Genomic DNA, 19,370 nt, shown 5'->3' on the forward strand with positions numbered 1-19,370 from the left:
GTGGGAAAAATGTATTTTTTTTCATTACTTTCTGACATTTAGCATTTCCTCCAATTAATTAAAACTGTTATTCTAAGAAAAGTTTCATAGTCTTCACTAGACTGCCAAAAGGGTCCATGGGTAGATGTTAATATATGCATATAGAAAAAAGTACTCAAGGTTTTCATGAACTGTGAGTTCAATATGAGTCAACACTGTGACATGGTAGTAGAAAGAACAAATATAATCCTAGCCTGCATTACCATGGGTATGATATCCTAAAAGAGTCCTCTGTTCTGCTCATAGCACTTATGGTATACTCTATCCAATAAGGACAGTCATATTTAAAAAAGCATCTATATAAATTGTAGATTACCCAGAACAGGCAACCTGGGTGAGGAGGCCCTTGAAACCATGCCACATGAGGATTAATTAAAGGAACTGGGAATGTTTTGCCTGAAGAAGAGATTTTAGGGAAGTATATGGAGGAAGGACATGATTTGTTTTCCCCCTAAATATTTGAAGGACTATCATGGGGAAGAATGATTAGACTTAGATTACTTGGTCATAGGGGCAGTGGTGCCATAGTGTTAGACTTGAAATAAGGAAGACTCATCTTCTTGAGTTCAAATCTGATATGTCCTAGCTTTGTGAACCTGGGAAAGTCATTAAACCCTGTTTGCCTCAGTTGACTTGTCTCTAAAATGAGCTGGAAAAGAAAATGACAAACTATTCCAGTATCTCTGCCAAGAAAACTCCAAATGAGATCACAGAGATTCAAGACCTACTGAAAATTACTGAACACTTGATTCTAGAGGACCAAAGGCAAGTAAAATGGTAGAAAGGGGGAGGAAGGTATTGATCTGCGTCCAATGTAAAGGGATGAAAAGATAATTTTCCAACAATTAAAGCTGTTATATAGCAGAATGGACTTCCTCCAGAAGTACTAAGCTCCTCATCACTGACTAACTTTAAGTGAAGACTGTTTTTTTTTTGTGTATGTTCTAAAGCAATAGTTCTTAAAGTGTGATCTAGGGTCCTCTGGAGGTCCCAAAGGCATTCTCAGGAGAGATCAAAGCTACTTTCATATTGATACAAAATTTCAAAATAATTCAGAAATGTTTTATTTCTAATATAGTGCATGTATATATATATAATAACCATTTAAACATCTATTTATCATATATAACATATAGTATTTATCATATGTTCTATATATTTATGATTTTTACATGTATATATATATACATATATACATATAAACCTAAATGCCCCAATGCCCCATATAAATGTGTATATATATATATATATATATATATATATATATATACCCATTCAAATAACAGCTTTCTTATGGCTTTAAATTTTTATTAAATATATATTTAGTGAATGTATATTTTTGTTATATTGTTATTAATAATAAAATTATAGAGGAGATACTCATTCAGCTATGAGTTGGTTTCTGTGGTCTCTTCCAATGATGACATTCTGTTATTTAGTATTTTTTGCCTTTTCTTACTCTCTTCCTAACCCATCCTTAGTCCTATTCAGCCTTCAGGGAATGAGAAGTCTGGGTTCCTGGAGTCCTCTGGGCCAGGGCAGCTGATCGAAAATGAAATTGCCCTAGGGAATGACTTTCCCTGGCAGGTTCCCAGCAGGTCTGATCAGGCATTGGTGCTTACTTCTGCATTTGGAAGAAACAACTTTCTCAGATCACCCAGCAGACGCTGTCTGCTCAGGGAAAAAACACCCATGTTGTCACTGATTTCCACTTGCCTGGCAGCACACGGGCATCATGCCAGTGTCAGAAATGAGGTCGCTTACCAACTCGCCCACTGCCAGCAGGAGGCTCAAAAATGCTCATTGTACACTGAAATGTTATTTTCAAAAATGTTTCCCAAGGAATTGGTGTTTTCTTCTTTCTGTCTCAATCTCTCTTCATCTCTGTTTCAGTTTCTTCTCTTTGTCTTTCTCTGGTGGTCTCACTCTGTTCTCTGTGTAAAAGCTCTATCTCATGTCTTTGTCTTTAGTCTGTCTTTCTCTTATTATTTCTTCTCTTTATATCTCCAGTTCTATTTTTTTCCTTTCTGAAACTATCTCTCCATCAGCCTGTCTTCATCAACTGTGAATGTTTCTATCTCCTATCTCTATATTTCAGTGACTTTGTTTCTCTTCTCTTGACTCCTTTTTTTCCAAGTTTGTCTCTGTCTTTATTTTTCTTTGAATGTATTTCTCCCTTTTTATATTAATTTGATGAGTCTTTGATATCTGAGACTCAGACTCCCCACTCCCTGTTTAATGATTGGTTCTTCCCCTGAGGAATTCTGAGGTTGATTTTCTCCATGTGTTGCTTGACCTCTTCCTGTTCTTGTCCAAACAACTGAAGGAGAGATTCATCATAGAGCTGGTGACATTTAAAAATAATGCCCATTACCTGTGCATTTTTGTTAAACTAACTTGAGAAGCCAGATTTATTCAGCAAGAGCTAAGTAGCTAAGAGGCCTCAAACCTCTGAAGTTGATGTCAGGAAGACCTGAATTAAACTTCTGCTTGAAATTCTCCCTAGCTGTGTGACTTTGAGCAAGTCACAACCCCTCTAAACTTCATTTTTTTTCCTGTGGAAAATGGGGGTTGTTCTGAGGAGCAAGTGAAACCACATTTGTAGAGTGCTTTGCAAAAACTTCAAAAGTTGTGGAAATTCTAGTTATCATTATGTGTCAGTTCTGGGTGAGTGGGACTGGATTCTGATGCCTTTTCAGAGGAGGATGGACAAGTAAGTTTTAATTGTTTCCAGATTATGTGAAATACCTAGGACTCTCCATCACTGGACCTGTGGAGCATTCAGTGTCTTAGACAGCTCCCAATTTACTTCTGAAAGTGGTACTGGAGGATCTTTCAGAGCTTTAGAAGGGTAGTGACAGATCTTAGAAAGACTATATAGGGGCAGCTAGGTAGTGTAGTGGATAAAGCACCAGCCCTGGAGTCAGGAGTACCTGGGTTCAAATCTGGTCTCAGACACTTAATAATTACCTGGCCTTGGGCAAGCCACTTAACTCCATTTGCCTTACAAAAACCTAAAAAAAAAGACTATATAGTCAGGGGAAATACACTGTTTACCACTCATGTTATTTTAGGAAAGTCATATATTTTTCTCTGAGTTTCAATTCCTTATCTGTAAAACAAGGGAGTTTGGTTGGATAATAGTACTATTTCAAAGTTCTTTAGTGTTTTTAAGTTCACAATGTAGATTCTTTCTAGTCACACAGAAGAGGGAACTGAGGATCAGAATGGCATTCTTTAGTCCCGACTCTAGATCCTTCCTCCAACTCAGGTGCTCGAATCCTTCCCTATTTGGTATTTTATAATCTAAAATTCCTCCCAGTTTTGATATTCTGTGTTCAAAGAGTCTCCCAAGCTCTGATAGTCTATGTTTGAAGGTCTATCCTAGCTCTGGCGATCTGTATCTAAGACCCCTCATAGCTCTGAAATTCTGTATTCTAAAGCCTCTCCCATGTCTGACATCCTGTGTTCTAAGGGCCTTCCCAGCTCTAATATTCTATGTTATGGGAGTTCTTTCATCTCATCTCATACTTTAAGTGATCTCCTACCTCTGATCTTCTATGTACCAAGATTTCCTCTAGCTTTGTTAATCTCTTCTAAAGTCCTTTCTAAAATAAGTTCTAAACTCCTTCCATTTATGATATTCCATGTTCCAAATCTCTTTCCATTTCTGACATCCTATAGTTCAAGGCTCCTCTCATCTTTGATTCTATATTCCAAGGGCGTGATTGACATTCTATGTTCTAAAGTTTTTCACGATTCTGATATTATATGTTCAAAGATCCCTTCCTTCTATGACATTTCTTTCTCTAAGGTTGCTCCCAGTTTCAACATTCTGTATTGCATGTGCCAATAGCTCATGCTCTATTCTTCAATTCTCTAAGTTTCCTTTCCTTCCAGTACTTCTATTCAACGTTTGTAGGTCTATAAAAATACATTTGAGAGACATGCATACAAATACGAGGTGTTCTCCTTGCAAGCTGCCCTTGTGGGACTGGGGAAAGCTACGGACTATGCATGTGACCCAAGTCAAATTTTGGGCAAAAGATGGAGGATGGGGATTGTACAAATCGAGTTTGCAATTTCCTGAATGCCACTTACTCCTTGAGTGAACACACATGACCAGACCTCCCCAGAGGAAACTTTTCCTTGATTGCTTTCCAGAGAAGCTCAGTAGAGTACATGAGCCAGGGAGTGGGAGCAGAGTCGAGAGCCGGAGAAAGCTGTCTGCTGACAATAACAGCATTCGAGTTACCAAATTACCAACTCCCAGCATCCCCCATTAATGAGTGATTCCTTGCAAGGCAGACGTGCTAACAAGATTCTTCTGAACTCCGGTCCACATTCTCAGCTGCCAATGGGGTAGGAATGAAAGCTAATGGGGAGGGGGGGAAAAGGGGGAGCCACATGCTTAATTACTGAGCGGGAGAAGTATGTGCGGCTGGAGAAGTGCCTCCCCATCCTTTGCGGATCTCTAATGAACCTTTAAACAGGCTCAAGGAAAAAAAAAATCTGGGAAGGAAATAAAAAAGCTCTTGTTAAGGGTTTTGGCAGATCTGATTAGTGGTTTTAAAAGCCCCAAACAGTCATTTAATTGGTAAATCCCATTGACAGCTAGCTGTGTGCTACAGTGGATTATTATGAATGCTGAATTGGGAGTCAAAATCTAGTGTGGATCCCTAGCTTTGCCATTCACTCCTTATGTGATCTTGGACAAGTCATTTCCCTTTGATAGGTCTTAGTTTCCTCAAATATAACTAGGAAGAGTTGGGACTAAGACCTCTTCCAACTCTAAGCAAAGTTAGGAATGCCATGGGACAGACTCTGGTAACCCTGAACCCTTTGCTATTCCTTTCTGCTCCTGGTGAATTGGTTCTTTATCGTTTCCATCCCCTCTCCTAACACATTACATCAAGTAGCTGAGAGTTGAGCCAAAGAAATACATGAGTTCCTAGACCCTTCCAATATCAAAAGGTTGTACTCATAGCCTGGAACCCATGCTTGGCATTTCTTGGATGCAGTATCTCTTAATCTGGTATACAAGGTCCTTTTCAATCTGATAGTACTATTGTTCCCCTGCTTCAACTCACACTTCATGGGGGGAGAGGATATTCATCGAGTCTATCTCATTCTGCATCTTAAAGTCATCTGCATTCTATCAGAAGATGTATGCATGTTGTTCCCCCCTCCCCCCCCACTAGAATGAAGACTCATTGAGGATAGGAATTCTCATTGTTGTCTTTGGGATGGGAATGGGAACAAATCTCCTCTGTCTTTAGGGTGAGCTGTGTGTGATCAAATGATTTGGATCTTTCAGTTTGGGGATCTCTTCTATTTACCTTTTGTATTTCAGGATCATAGGATTTTGTAGTTGTGAAGGACTTTAGAGATCACCTGGTCTAAACATTCCATACAAATGAGGAAACAGAGACCCAGCCAAGGAGAATTGAATTTGCCTGGCATCATACAGATAGTAAATGGCATGACATGGATTAGAATCCAGGTCTTCTGAATTCAACTACTATCCTTGCTAATTTATGACTCTCCCTAATATTCCAGTGAGTAAGAGATCATCTGGCTCCTTAAAACAAGTATGACAGTCTTGCTCAGTATTCAGGTCTCCTTATCAGTTAAAAGGGGCCCTGGGTTGAAACAAGGAACCTCCATTTGCAGAACCCAGGTTTTGGAAAAGAGGCTACCATTTTCCATGGGGCATTTATTATGTGCCTACTGCTGTATTATCATCTCATTTGATCTTCACAACCCTGAGAGGAAGAGTACTATTGTCATCCCTGAAGAAATTAAAGAGATTAGGAGGAATGGACTTGCCCAGAGTCAAAGAATTAGTCAGTGCCTAAGTCCACATTTGAACTCAAGACTTCTTGACTCTGGACCTACAGCTCTATGCACTGCATCACGTAACTGTCTTTCTTAAAGTGACTTACCATTCCAGTCCAGGAGGAACCTGGATGTTCAGTCAAGGCCGACAAGTTGATGTTAGAAGACTTGAGAAGCTAAGAGTCATTTGGTGGGTTTATTTATCTGCATACCTAATCAACTCCCCTGGAATAAGATTTCTGAATGGATATATGTATGTACACATGTAAAATTCTGTCTATATAATTATTTGTATATATAATATTTATATAATACTACAATTACATTGTTATATAATTATTTTATTATGCATAATATATGTGAATATTATTTGCTTACATATTATATATATATATATATATATATTTAATCTAGAAAATATTTACTAAGTATTTATTATGTGCCCAGTGATAGGGATTGTTGTTCAATGGTGTTCTACTCTTTGTGACTCCATTTGAAGTTTTCCTGGCAAAGATATTGAAATGCATTGCCATTTTCTTCTCCAGCTCATATTACAGATGAGGAAACTGAGGCAAACAGGGTGAAGGGATCTGCACAAGATCAGAGATCTAGTAAGTCTCAACTTGAACCCATTTCCTTATAACTAGAGTCTCTCTCTACCTCTTAACTTCACCTCCACCTAGCTGCCTCTAGGGTTCTAGGGGTTCAAAGTTTTTATTCTACTAAAGAGTTTATATTCTACAAAAGAGATATGACTTGGGGACATTACCTTTAAAGATCCATAATTTCAGTGGGGTAGGGTCTCTCAATGGTCTTCAAAAATTTCTGTGCCTGGGAAGAGTTGCAAAGTGAGTATCTGAACTTTAACTCTTTCATTTTTATTCCAATTAGTGTTCTTTCCTGAATAGTCTACAGTGCTTTTCAAAGCTGACTCTTAAGGCCAAGGGTTGGAACCTAGACTCTTTGACATTCTAGTCATAAATTCTACCCTCTACCAAAGTCAGCTGAGTATCTAGCCATCCCCTGGAATATGCCCTAGGCCTACCTATACTTGTGCCTCTAATGGTATAATTTCTCACATCTAGGATTCCTTTACCCTACCCATCCTTTCAAGCAATGTGAAGGCTCAATATGGAAACAATCCTTGAGACTCCTTGATAATAATCTTTCTTCTCAGGTCTCACTTAGTACTTTGTTTTGAATCTCCCAAATACATCTGTGTAGCATTATCATATTTTTGCAGGAGAAGGGGCATGCCAGAGAAGACTGAAGGGCAATCTTGATTTCAGGAAAGCCTGGGGAAGTCATCAAATTCATTTTCCAGATGAAGAAGCTGAGATATAATTTTGAGTGACTTGTCCAGGATTACACAGTTAATAAGTATCTGAAGCGGGATTTGAACCCAGGGATTTCTGCTTCCAAATTCTAGTGCTTTAATAGCTCCTCCACCATGTAACATCTGTATGATCTAGGGAAGTCACTCTAGCTCAGAGAGATTAGTCACCCTCAGTATCCGTGACTTCGACGTATGAACCAACTACATAGATGTAAGAAGTTTTCCATACCAAAGAAGTCACAGGTATGTGTGTGTGTATATGTGTGTGGATGGATAGCTTGACCATCTACCAGACTGTAAGTCCTTTAGGGACAGAGACTTTTCCTTATCCAAATTGCATGCTTTCCTTAGTGTCTAGCACTGTTCATTGAACATAATAATGAAATGTTGAATCTGGAATGTGAGGTCATGAGAATTATGAGAAAGGTGAAGATAGGGAGAGGAAGATATTGCCCTTTTGAGAGCAGACTGACAATCACCCCCTTCCATCATAGTTACTTCTCTTGTGTGTGAAATGACTTTGCCAAATTCTTACCAACCCCCAAGTCCTGGAAATGAAATGAGAAACTGAACAATTTGGAACTGCTGCCTCAATGGCTAAAACCAAGGGTGCCCAGAATAGCTTCTCTTTCAGGGAAGCCCATGAAAGGGACCATGGACTAAGACTTTGAGCTTAGAAGCCAAGAAATTTGAGAAATATTAGGAGAATAAGAGTGCCATCTAGAGCAGGGATTCCTTAAGACACAACAGGTTATTCCATTCTAGAAACTGAAAAGAAGATGTAGCAAGAGAGACCAAGAATAGGGGATGACCCCGTGATTGCTTTAGTATGAATAACTTCTGGGTTGGAGCACTCCTTCTACCAAAGCAGGAAAAATCCTTTTCTTCAACTTATAATTTCTTATAGAATTCCCTAGAGACTGGGGAAGTCAAATGACTTGCCTAGAACTACATAATCTGTAATTGTAATACTTGAACTCTGATCTTTCTAGGCTCAAGGCCAGTTCTTCATTCACACTACAATTTCTCTCCACAAGAAAGAATATTTCAGATTTTGTCGACTCAAATTAAAGAAAGATTTGTATGACATTCTAGGCAATGAAGGATGAGAGATATTTCAAATGGCAGCCTAGATATTCAGATTGAATGAGTAGGCTTCAGTTCTATGCAAAGAAAACTCATGTTTAAAAGCAATGAAAGTGTGGGCATCTAGGTGGATAGAATTTTGGGCCTGGAGTTGGAATACTCAACTGAGTGACTCACTGAATTCTAATGGAGAAAATTTCATATATAGAGAAGCAGTGGATGACTATATAGGGAAGAGTCAGAGATGACTTGAAAATTGAGGACCTTGGTAACTATAAGGCTTTATTTCAATAAAAATAGGGAAATTTCAAGGTTTGGTGGTTTGGGCAGGAAGATAATGAAATAATGAGTACTGTTGGGGATATGTTGAGTTTGAAATGTCTATCCAGGTAGAGATGATGATTAATTTTGGTAGAAAATTAATGATATAAAACTGCAACTGAGAAAGATAGAACTGAATATAGAATTGGTAGTAATCAGCATTAATATGATAATTGAACCCATGGGAGTTGATGAGATCACCAAAGTAGAGAGTATGTAGAGAGAAGAGAGGACAGAGCCTTGGACAGACAACACTTGCTGGGCAAGAAAAAAATGATGATTCAGCAAAAGAATAGTCAAATAGGAAAGGTCATAAGAAGTACAAAAAAAGATCGAAAGTCTAGGAGGATAGAGAAGTCAATATCATTAAAAACTTCAGAGAGGTCGAGTAGAATGAAGTCTGCAAATAAAGGTCACATGGCTAATCAGTTAGGAAATCATTAGTAACCTTGAAGAGAACAGTCATAATTGAGTAAAGGGATCCAAATTCAAATTGCAAGGAGTTTTTAAGTGAGTGGGAGGGAGGAAATTAAGCAAGTTAAGTAAGCAACATCTTTGAGAAGTTTGGGAAAAGTAGAATAGATATAGAATGAGTGTTTGAGAGAATGGCAGGGCCAAATGAAGGGTTTTTTAAAGGTTGGTGATCTTGGACTGTTTATAGGTATCAAAGAAGGAGTCATCAGATAGAGCTTGAAAATGAGGGAGGAAAAGGAGATGAAGGATAGAGGAAATAAACTCCTCTAGGAGCCAGGATGAAGAACCAAGTAAGACAAAACACTTTCTATCTCTGTGCCTCAGTTTCCTCATCTAGGAAATGAAGGAATTAGATAAGATGATCTCAAAGAGATAGGAAGATACACTGGAAATGGTATGGGATTTGGCAGCATAGCACCTGCTCTTAAATCTCAACTCTGGCACTTAATACCTGTGGGAATTTCAACAAGTCACTATTTCTCTGGTCTGAAACTTTCTTCTCTGTAAAATGAGAAGGTTGAACTAGATGAACTTTGAGGTCCTTTTCAGCTCTGAAGCTCTGAGCCCTTAGTCCTTCTGTATTTTGGTTTCTGTGATCCTTTCTCTGCATCTGAAATGACTAAAGACAAGAAGATAGACTTCATGTCCAGTGACAATAACTTCAACAACCTGGGTTTCTTTCAAGTCAAAGTCTATTCCACTGGAGAATAGAAACCAGTTTGGCCTAGGGTTGGGAAACTGTGGGAAGGAGGAGGGCTTCTTAAGACTAAGTGCTGCCTTGTCCTGGGCACATGTTCATCATTATTATTATATTAGAAAACCTTTAGAGGTTATTAAAATCTTAGGCAAGGACATCCAAGCCCTGATGCCTTATGGTTCTCTTGTGGAAGTGCCTCCTGACATGGCACTTGAGCTGAATAATAATACTAATTTGCCACTAATGAGCCTGACTCTATCACTTGTGGGTCAGGCAGTCGGGGAGCGTAAAGCTTACTGATAGAAGCCTGCACTAGCTCCCAGCTTTCCCTCCTCCCACCTCACCCCAACTTAGCCAGCTCCCTCAGCACCCCCCCCCATTTCAGTTCAGTCCATGAGTACAGTGCTAGATCTATTTAAGTGTGCAGAGGGGCATGGCTTCATATTCCTGGTACTCTAGCCCAGCCTGGAGATCTGGGTCCTTAAAATACTAGTTCCTCATAGCCCTTGGAGAATAGCGTATGCCTGTGCTAAGGCAAGAGCCTGGTTACTTAGGAATTCCATGCTGTTTCTCCATTGCACTTAAGCAATTGCAAAAACAATACAGGAAACCCAGAGTCTGATCTCTCTGTTGCTAACTTCTTGTGTGATCTTGGAAACATCATTTTTCCTTTCAAGGCTTTAGTATTCTTATCTATATAATAAAAAGAATTTGAGTTTCTGTTATAAATCTGATAAGCAAACCAAGACAGGTACCTCTTTGCCCTTGAGGAATTCAGGTCCCCAGACCTAGATAAACCACATAATTATGTTATATTTATGAAGTTAAAATTTTAATACTGCTAAATTTCTTGTTATTTAATTCATCTGCATTCATCAACTATGTTTTGGGATCCCAACTCTAATATCAAGTGGGTTAGTTATCCTTCCATCCTCTGTGTTTATTTACATTTCATCAGTATGCTTGATCCAAATCATCGCTGAAAATGGTAAAAGTATAAGAACTAGCATAGTCTCCACAGGACTTCTTTGTAGAACTCCTTCCAGGTCAACCTGAAACCAAAAAGTCATACCCTTACAAACATCCTACTGGAATGTGGATTTCTAGTCTCTGATTTGTTGTTTGTTTAAAAAACAGCATCACTTTCCTGATGTCACTGTCTTCTTCGAGAATGAAAGACAACAATCACAAAAAGCACTGTGATGATCAGCTGTAATAAACAACCCTTCCTGGAGACAAAAAGTCCTTCTCCAGGCCAGGCTGACCATTCTTTGCAATTTTACCATCAATCTCTCTGTCATTATCCACAAGACAAGCATGAAATATTAGCTTAGATACTTTGCTAAAATCTAAAGAAATTATATTTGCACATTATTCCAATCTACCAGTCTGATAACCCTGTCCAGAAAAGGAAATGAGGTTAATCTGGCATGACCTATTTAATGAAGTCATGTTGATTCCTGGTGATCTTTCTAGGAAAGAATGAAACAAGCATCTATTAAGTGCCTACTATGTGCTGAACACTTTACAAATATTATTTCATTTGATCCTCACAACAATCCTGAAAGGTAGTATGTGCTATTATAATATTCATTTCACAGTTCAGGGAACAGAGGCAGACAGAATTTAAATGATTTTTGCAGGGTCACATAGCTAGGGAGCTGACCGACTGGGTCTTGATTTGAACACAGATCTTCCTGGCTCCTTGGTTGTTCTATGCACTATGATGTCCCCTAGCTCTTCTAAATGAGCAGTAAATACCATCCTTTAAATAAAATGTTCTAGAATTTTCTAAACATTGAAGTCAAGTCCCTGATGTAGTTTTCCATCTTCATTTTCTTCTCTTCTTTGAAAAATCAGGACACAAAACAAAATATCTAAAGTAAATATAACAACATTACAAAGATCAAGTTTTGCATTGAGTGCTATGTCAGGAAACCCTAACCCACCCTTCAAGGAAGTGGCAGGTTCATATTACACATGTGTTCAGACTTTTTTAAATTATTGTCCAGTTGTGCTAATTATTATTTCCTCTTTTAAAATAGTTTATTGGGGCGGCTAGGTGGCGCAGTGAATAGAGCACCGGCCTTGGAGTCAGGAGTACCTGTGTTCAAATCCAACCTCAGACACTTAATAATTACCTAGCCGTGTGGCCTTGGGCAAGCCATTTAATCCCATTGCCTTGCAAAAACAAATCTAAAAAAATAAATAAAATAAAATACTGTTTATTATCTGGAAAGAGAAAAGGAGCGATACCAGGAATAGCTTTATAGATGAAAAAAACCATCAATAAAGACTTATTTCTTTTAAAAAGGCATTTGGAACATTTGTCTTTCTCTTGTCCTGAAGTTTTTATTCTATTCACCACAATCTTTCTGAGAGCTCTGACAAGGGAATCTGAAAGCCTATCCACCAGATCTTTTGGTAACTTAATTTTGCCTCCTTACCTGAGAAGGGATATTTCCTGACCAATATCAACTTTAGGAAATTTTCATTGGATAATTGAAAGTTCAAGGATTTCCAAGTTTGGGGATCAGATTTCAGAATAGAAGGTAATTCTTTGGTATGTCATGCTCCTAAAGAGAAAAAAAAGAGTAATACACATAGTCCCTGGGAGATTGTACTTGAAAAACTGCAAATTATTTGTGCAATGAAGATATGCCGAGAAGTGACTTTCTATGTTACTTCCCAGTAGTTCCTAAACATTGTTTATATTATGGGGAAAATTTAAGTCTTGAGGGTAATGTTACAGAAACACATGGCATAAGTAGTCATATCTGAATATACCTATTGGATGGGGGTTCGTGAATATTGTTCATAATCTCCAGTCTACATTATAGAGAAGCATGAATATTTTTATTCACATGGCAGCATCATTCCAGGAGGGAATATCTTTTTCTTTTTCCAAGATTCTAGAATCATGATGTTTAAGGAATTAAAAATCCCTCCTCTCCCACAAAGGAGCTAGAATTCATGAATACTGTCCATGTACTACCGTCCAAGTCTACATTATAAGCATATGACTCACTATAAATGAATGTCATGTGCTTCTGCCACAAATTACCATCAACTGCTCTTGGAAGAAGAAAACTGCACGAGGGTAGATTTCCCCCAACCTTCCCACCTCCCACCAGAAGGCAAATATGCTATGTTATATGCTGATCTGCTCATCAGTTCAAAAGTCAATGATAAGAGAACTGGTTTAACAGATCACTTGTAAAGCACAAATAAAAAACTCCCTCCTAACCTCAGTCAATGAGGCATCTTGAATTATAGAGAAGATTCTTCTTCATTTAGAAATTAGTTTAGATAGCCTCTGAGGTTTCTGTAAGTCTTATATTTTGTAATTCTCATAAGCCTCCCTCTAACATCACGATTCCTATCTGGGGCTGCACTTCCACCTGTTCTTCCATATTCATAATTTTGGTTTTATCTTTAATTCTTCTGCTGCCTTACCTCTCTTAACTAATGTTGTTACCAAATACTCTTCCTTACATATCGATCTGGCCATGTCAGTTCCCCCCCTTCTTGGTTTTTGCAAGGCAATGGTGTTAAGTGACTTGCCCAAGGTCACACAGCTAGATAATTATTAAGTATGTGTGTGAATTGAGATTTGAACTCAGATCCTCCTGACTCCAGGAAAGGTGTTCTCTCTACTGTATCACCTAGCTGCCCCCAGTCCTCTAAAAGTCTTCAAGATTTGCCTCAATCTGATGTCCTACTGTCTTTCTAGATTCTACAAACTTAGCTTCAACCAAACTGGAAAGCTTTCTGTATCTGGACAGACCCTCAATTTTCTTCCACCACAATATTGTTTCTTGAATTCCTACCTGTTCATTAAAGCCTGACTCAAATGTCACCTCTACTATGAAGAAATCTCTGAATGAGGCAGATGGCAATGGCCTTCTTTCTCAGGTCCCATGTACTGTCTTGTTTTCCCACCTCTATTCAGATATATAATACTATGGATTACAAATGACTTTTATTGGTATTAGTGTCTTATTTCCAAAGAGACTAATAGGGCAGTAATTTTGACTATTCTTTCTCTTTTTGAATGCAACAGACACAAAAGTGTACAGTGGATATACTGTTCTTCTGTTTACACAGCCAAGGCACATAAAAATGGTCATTGTGCTGCTATTAATTTCCAGGGCTTATTCAAGAAAAACTTCTAGAAGGGATATGGGAGGATTCTCTCCAACAATAGTAGAGGTATGTTGTTATTGGGGAAATCAAAGCAAACAGGGGTCAGATTCATGAACAGAAAGTTAGATTATTATGGTTAAACAGGACATAAAAACCTAGAATGTTAGAACCAGGAGGGATATTAGAACACAGAAAGTCCAAGCTGGGAAGAGTCTTAGATAACAGAATATAAGAGTTGGTAAGGCCCTTAGGACATGGAATGTCAAAGCTGGGAAGGCCTTTAGAACACAAAATGTCAGAACTGGGAGGGTCTTTAGAACGTAGGATGTAAGAGCCATGAATACAGAATACCAGAGTTGGGAAGAAACTTAGACCATGGAATGTCAGAGATAGAAGGGATCATAGTGATGAGATGGGCCAAAGTCTCATCATACAATTAGGTAACTGAGTCAGAGAGAGAGAACATATCTTGGCCAAGTATCACTGCCAGCTTTGGATGCAGACTCCAGTAATATTAGTATAGAGCCTGGTGCCCTTTGCCCTAATGACCAGTACATCTCAAAGCAAAGGGTAACCATAGCTCAAATACTAAGGCATTTTTAGGTGGCAAAGTGGATAAAGTACTGGCCTTGGAGTCAGGAGGACAGGAGTTCAAATCTGATCTCAGACACTTGACTCTTACTAGCTGTTCGACCTTGGGCAAGTCACCTGACCCTGATTGCCTCGCATCCAGGGCCATCTCCAGTCATTCTGATTCATATCTGGCCACTGGACCCAGATGGCTCTCTGGAGGAGACAGTGAAGCTGGTGACATAACATAGCTAGCACCCCCTCACTCAAATCCAATTTATGTGCTTGTCATGGCATCACCTCCCTGTGGATGTGGTCTTCTTCAAAAATGAAGAATAAACATTATTAGATCTGAAAAGCAGCCTCTAATCAGGCAGAGTGAGTTAGGTTTTACATTTGATCAAAGAAGAAACTGATGCCCAAAGAGGTGACATGACTAGCCCAGGGTCTTCGGATTATAGATGAAAAGTTGGAAGGAAACTTAGAGACCAGCAAGTCCAACCCTTCATTTCATATATGAGGAAACTGAAACCAGAAAACTGGACCTGTTAAATTTGACCTACCTGTAAGTCAAACAGGGTTTAAAGTCCAGGGTCTCCCAATTTCCAAACCAACTCCATTCACTTCACCACATGTCTCCCATGGTGATCTGGGTGCATTACAGGAGTGCTTTTTCTGAAGCCCTCTCCTTATATTTCTAAGAGTTCCTTCCTTGCCACAATCCTGAGCCACCTTCCATTGACCTCTGCCTTCCAGAAATAGAAGCCTAGTCTCCTTTCCTCCCCCCAAACATTCACCCTATACAGACCTTGTCACTTCCTATTATCTACCAGGCCAACTCCCTCTTTAGAAACGACCCCCCTCGTTACCCTCCTCTCCTCCCCCCGCCCCAATCCCTCTCCATGGCACAGTGGAGTGTGAAGGCTGATTGCCCAATAACAAAGGAGGCTATAATTACCCAGAGAGAATAACAAGATCAATCGAATCAAGCACATGGTTCTGTTATAAACAGCCTTGGCACACCCTTGCCCAGGGAGCAAAAATAACCCACCCTTCATCACAGTGAGCACATAATGAGACCAATGACCATCAGACCCTGTCATCCTCTGACAGCTTCCTCCATTCTTGAAAAGGTGAGCACAAAGCCATATCCAAACCCACCTGCCACCCTCCAATTTCTTGGAGGCCTTCTGTCCCTGGGTGGACATAGTGTGGTGTCCAGAACCTTGGGAAGGGGATTCAGGAGTCCTGCCTGCAGGGTAACTCCTCTTTTTGAATTCAAATCTGTCCTTAGACACTTATTTGCTGTGTCATCCTAGAAAAGTCACTTCACCCTCTTTGCCTCAGTTTCCTCATCTGTAAAATGAGTTAGAGAAGGAAATGGCAAACCCTCCAGAGTCTCTGCCAAGAAAACCCCAAATGAGATCATGAATATTTAGATTCAGCTAAAAAAATGACTGAACAACAAAAAAATGATTCCTAACTTATTTAAAAATCCAATAAGCATGTATTAAGCACCTGCTAGTCACAAATTACTGCTGTGTACTGGGGGTACAAAAAAAATCAATAAAAAAATAGTTATTGTCCTCAAGAAGCTTACTGGGGTGGGCTGTGGGGACACCTCATAGATAAATAAATTCAAGTGATTAGAAGGAGAGTATAGCATGAAAAATGTCATGAATTTGGAGTTGGGAGTCTGGATTCAAATCTACACTCAAGTCACTGTGTAATCTGGGACAAAACACTCTGCTTCTCTGGAGCTCAATTTCCTTACCTATGAAATGGAGGAGTTGAACCAGATCAACCCTAAAGTCCTTTTCTCCCCTCTGTTTCTGATCTCCCATTCTATGATTGGCTTAAAACTGGGCAAAGGGGATCAAGGAAGGTTTTATGATATTTGAACTGACCCTTGACAGAAGGAATGCCTTCCAGAAATAGTAAATGATTTGTACAAATGCAAAGCGGCAGGAAATTGAATGTCAGATTTGACTGGATTGTGAAGAATATAAGACATCCAACCACACCATTTCAATGAATGAAAGTCAGATAGTAGCCAAAGGCAAACTGCTATTAATATTGTTATTAATAGGGGCCAAGCTCTCCCTGAGAATGCTTCTACTCGGAGGCGGAAGTCAGACTCACTGTCAATAGAGATAGGTGTGTGTTAATGGTGGTAAGAACAAGATGAAAGATTCATAGGACCTTAGATCCCTAGACTTAGAGAATAGTGAAGACAGAATTGTAGATTCATAGAATCTTAATCATGGAACTTTAGAGCCTGAACTTTAGTCATTATGGAACCTTAAGATCACCAAATCCCTAGATTTCACAAAAATTTTGACCTGCAGATTCGATAAATCAGTTTTAATTGATTCATATCACTGTGCTAAAAGATGTAAGTAAAAAGAAAAATATTCCCTGACCTCAAAAAGTTTACATTCTATTAGAGGAAGACAACTTAAGAGAACCAGACATCAGATAAAAGAAGGAAAGGAGAAAAAATAAACCAGAAAGTTGGAGCTAAACAGGCTTAGGCAATCTTAGAATCATCGATTCAGAACTTGAAAGCACCTCAGAGGCCATTTAGTCCAGTGCCCTCATTTCACATCTCAATTTTTTTGGTGTGTTTTGTTTTAATGGACTGCTATGGTGAGATGTGTATTTCTGTGTGAAACATATTTTCAAAGAGACATAAATGGTCTTTGATATTTCTGAATCAATTGTCTTTGTATTCTTTGGAAGATGCTATTACTAAGGCAGTTAAGACTTCAGAGCCTTCAAATTTTACCTCTGCAGGAACTTCAACTTTAATTTTTTTCTGGAATGAGATGGGGAAACTGAGACAAGAGAGGTTAAGAGACTTGTCTGAGGTCATAGAGACAGGATTTAAACTTTGACTCACTGGACTTCAAATTCAGTGACCTTTCCACTGAACCAGAGACTCTCAAGATCTTTAAGATCCATTAAAATAGTGGAGTCCTCACATGGGAAAGATGTCAGCGGTTAGTCAACAAGCATTATTATATTATTATATACATCATGTGATGCTACCTCATGAAGATTAGGTACAGGTTGCATTGATCCGTGCCAAAATTCACAAGTGGAATGTCCTCATCTATGTGTTCAGTCCCCCTAACCTAAAGTATTCATGCTGCCCCCAATGGGTCTTTCCTGACTCTAAGACCAGTGTTCTAAGGACTACAATGTCCCCTAGCTACTCCCTTTGACTCCTTATTTAGTACTTTTTCTTTTTTTTTGTTGGGTTTTTTTGTTTTGTTTTGGTTTGGTTTTTTGCAAGGCAAATGGGGTTAAGTGGCTTGCCCAAGGCCACACAGCTTGGTAATTAATAAGTGTCTGAGACTGGATTTGAACCCAGGTACTCCTGACTCCAGGGCCAGTGCTCTATCTACTGTGCCACCTAGCCACCCCTAGTACCTTTTCTTCTTCATCATAATCATGCCTGCTTTCTCAGGTGAGAAAATTGAGCATCAGTGAGGTGCAAGGAGCCTCAGGGGAGGGCCTCTAGTCCCTGTTTCACTCAGTTCTGTCCCTTTCTCTAGCCCCATCCTTTCCCCCTGCTCCTGAGATCCAAAGGTTCTGCACCCTCTCAGCAACTGGCCCAGTCTTTCTCCCAGAGCTCAATGTTTCCAGACTACATCTATCTTGAGAGCTGATTTTAATGAAGAAGATTGATTAATACCAAATTAATGCCTTTCTTTTGGGTCTCTTTTGTCGTTTTTGAAATGGAAACAAAAGGTATTTCTGAGCTCGAGTCAAACATTTACCAAATTAATTCTTTCTGAGATATTGTTTGAGATTTCAAGTGGTTTTTCTTTTTTTCCCCCACTCTCTCTGCTACAGTCTGAGACATCACTGAGTAATTGTCTGATTAAGGGACGCTGTGCGGGAGAGTGACACGTTTTGTTAAAATTAGCACCCACCAGCCCATAGACATAGTTATGCAACTGGCTTTCTCTTAACCAAACATTCAGGAGTGGTGGAGGGGGGGATACTGCAGTCATCCAGAAGGCACTATGCTTTTGAAGTAGCCTCTCCCGATTCTGACATTTGGAGTAGGGGGGTTGTCTGGCAGCCTCCATCATTTCCTATATGGCTTCCTAAGGACAGGTATGACTCACCAAGGAAAGAATATTTTCTTCCCAGTCTCTAGCTGTTACGAAAAGAGCTTGCCCAGCCTGAAACACATGTCCACTCTTACACATACACACACACACACACACACACACACACACACACACACACACACACTCCCTTCCTTTCCTGTTGGTTTCCTTTTCAGGCCTTTGAGGATTGGAAGACTGGTGGAAAGCACAAGGACAGGTAATAACAACAATAATGTTTGTTCTTCCTTTTCAGAGAAGCCCATGACATCAAGGAATTGATGCACATAAACTGTATTTGGTGGTGGGGGGGGGGGGTGCTAAGTCACCAGCCTCAACTTCTCCTCCAGAGTCAACTGGATCCAGTGGCTAGATAGGGACCAGGAGGACTGGAGAAGAACAAGGATAAATGAAGGCTACTTGTTAGTAAGTCATAGGCTTTGGATGGAGAGTTTTCAGAGTCACTCAGCTGATAAGTGTCAGAGGCTAGATTTGAACTCAAATATTCAGGTAGGTGGCCCAATGATTAGAGTATTGTACCTTGAGTCAGGAAGGCTCCTCTTCCTGAGTTCAAATCTGAACTCCATCACTAAGAGCTGGGTGACACTGGACAAGTCATTTAACCCTTTTTTGTCTCAGTTCCTCGTTTGTAACATGAGGCGGAGAAAGAAGCGGCAAACGACTCCAATAGGGTCACAAAGAGTTAGACATGACTAACAACATCCTTCCTGACTCCAGTTCC

The 19,370-nt window shown here is 39.5% G+C and overlaps 1 long non-coding RNA gene across 3 annotated transcripts in view; it reads right to left on the reverse strand.

Moving 5' to 3' along the window:
• LOC141491220 (uncharacterized) overlaps nucleotides 1-15,536 on the reverse strand; it is a 28,570-nt gene extending 13,034 nt beyond the window's left edge. The window contains exons 1-4 of one of the 3 annotated variants that reach the window (XR_012469533.1): nucleotides 15,071-15,094; nucleotides 13,622-13,735; nucleotides 12,239-12,367; nucleotides 6,647-6,708 (exon numbers count right to left, since the gene is read on the reverse strand). This is a non-coding gene — a long non-coding RNA (uncharacterized LOC141491220). Of the gene's footprint in view, nucleotides 1-6,646; nucleotides 6,709-12,238; nucleotides 12,368-13,621; nucleotides 13,736-15,070; nucleotides 15,239-15,465 lie in introns of those variants that run through there. The other 2 variants (XR_012469532.1, XR_012469535.1) reach the window with 2 other exon arrangements.
• Between the last annotated feature and the right edge of the window lie 3,834 nt (nucleotides 15,537-19,370).

This window comes from Macrotis lagotis, chromosome 1 (assembly GCF_037893015.1).
Source record: "Macrotis lagotis isolate mMagLag1 chromosome 1, bilby.v1.9.chrom.fasta, whole genome shotgun sequence".
NCBI classification, from domain to species: Eukaryota; Metazoa; Chordata; class Mammalia; order Peramelemorphia; family Peramelidae; genus Macrotis; species Macrotis lagotis.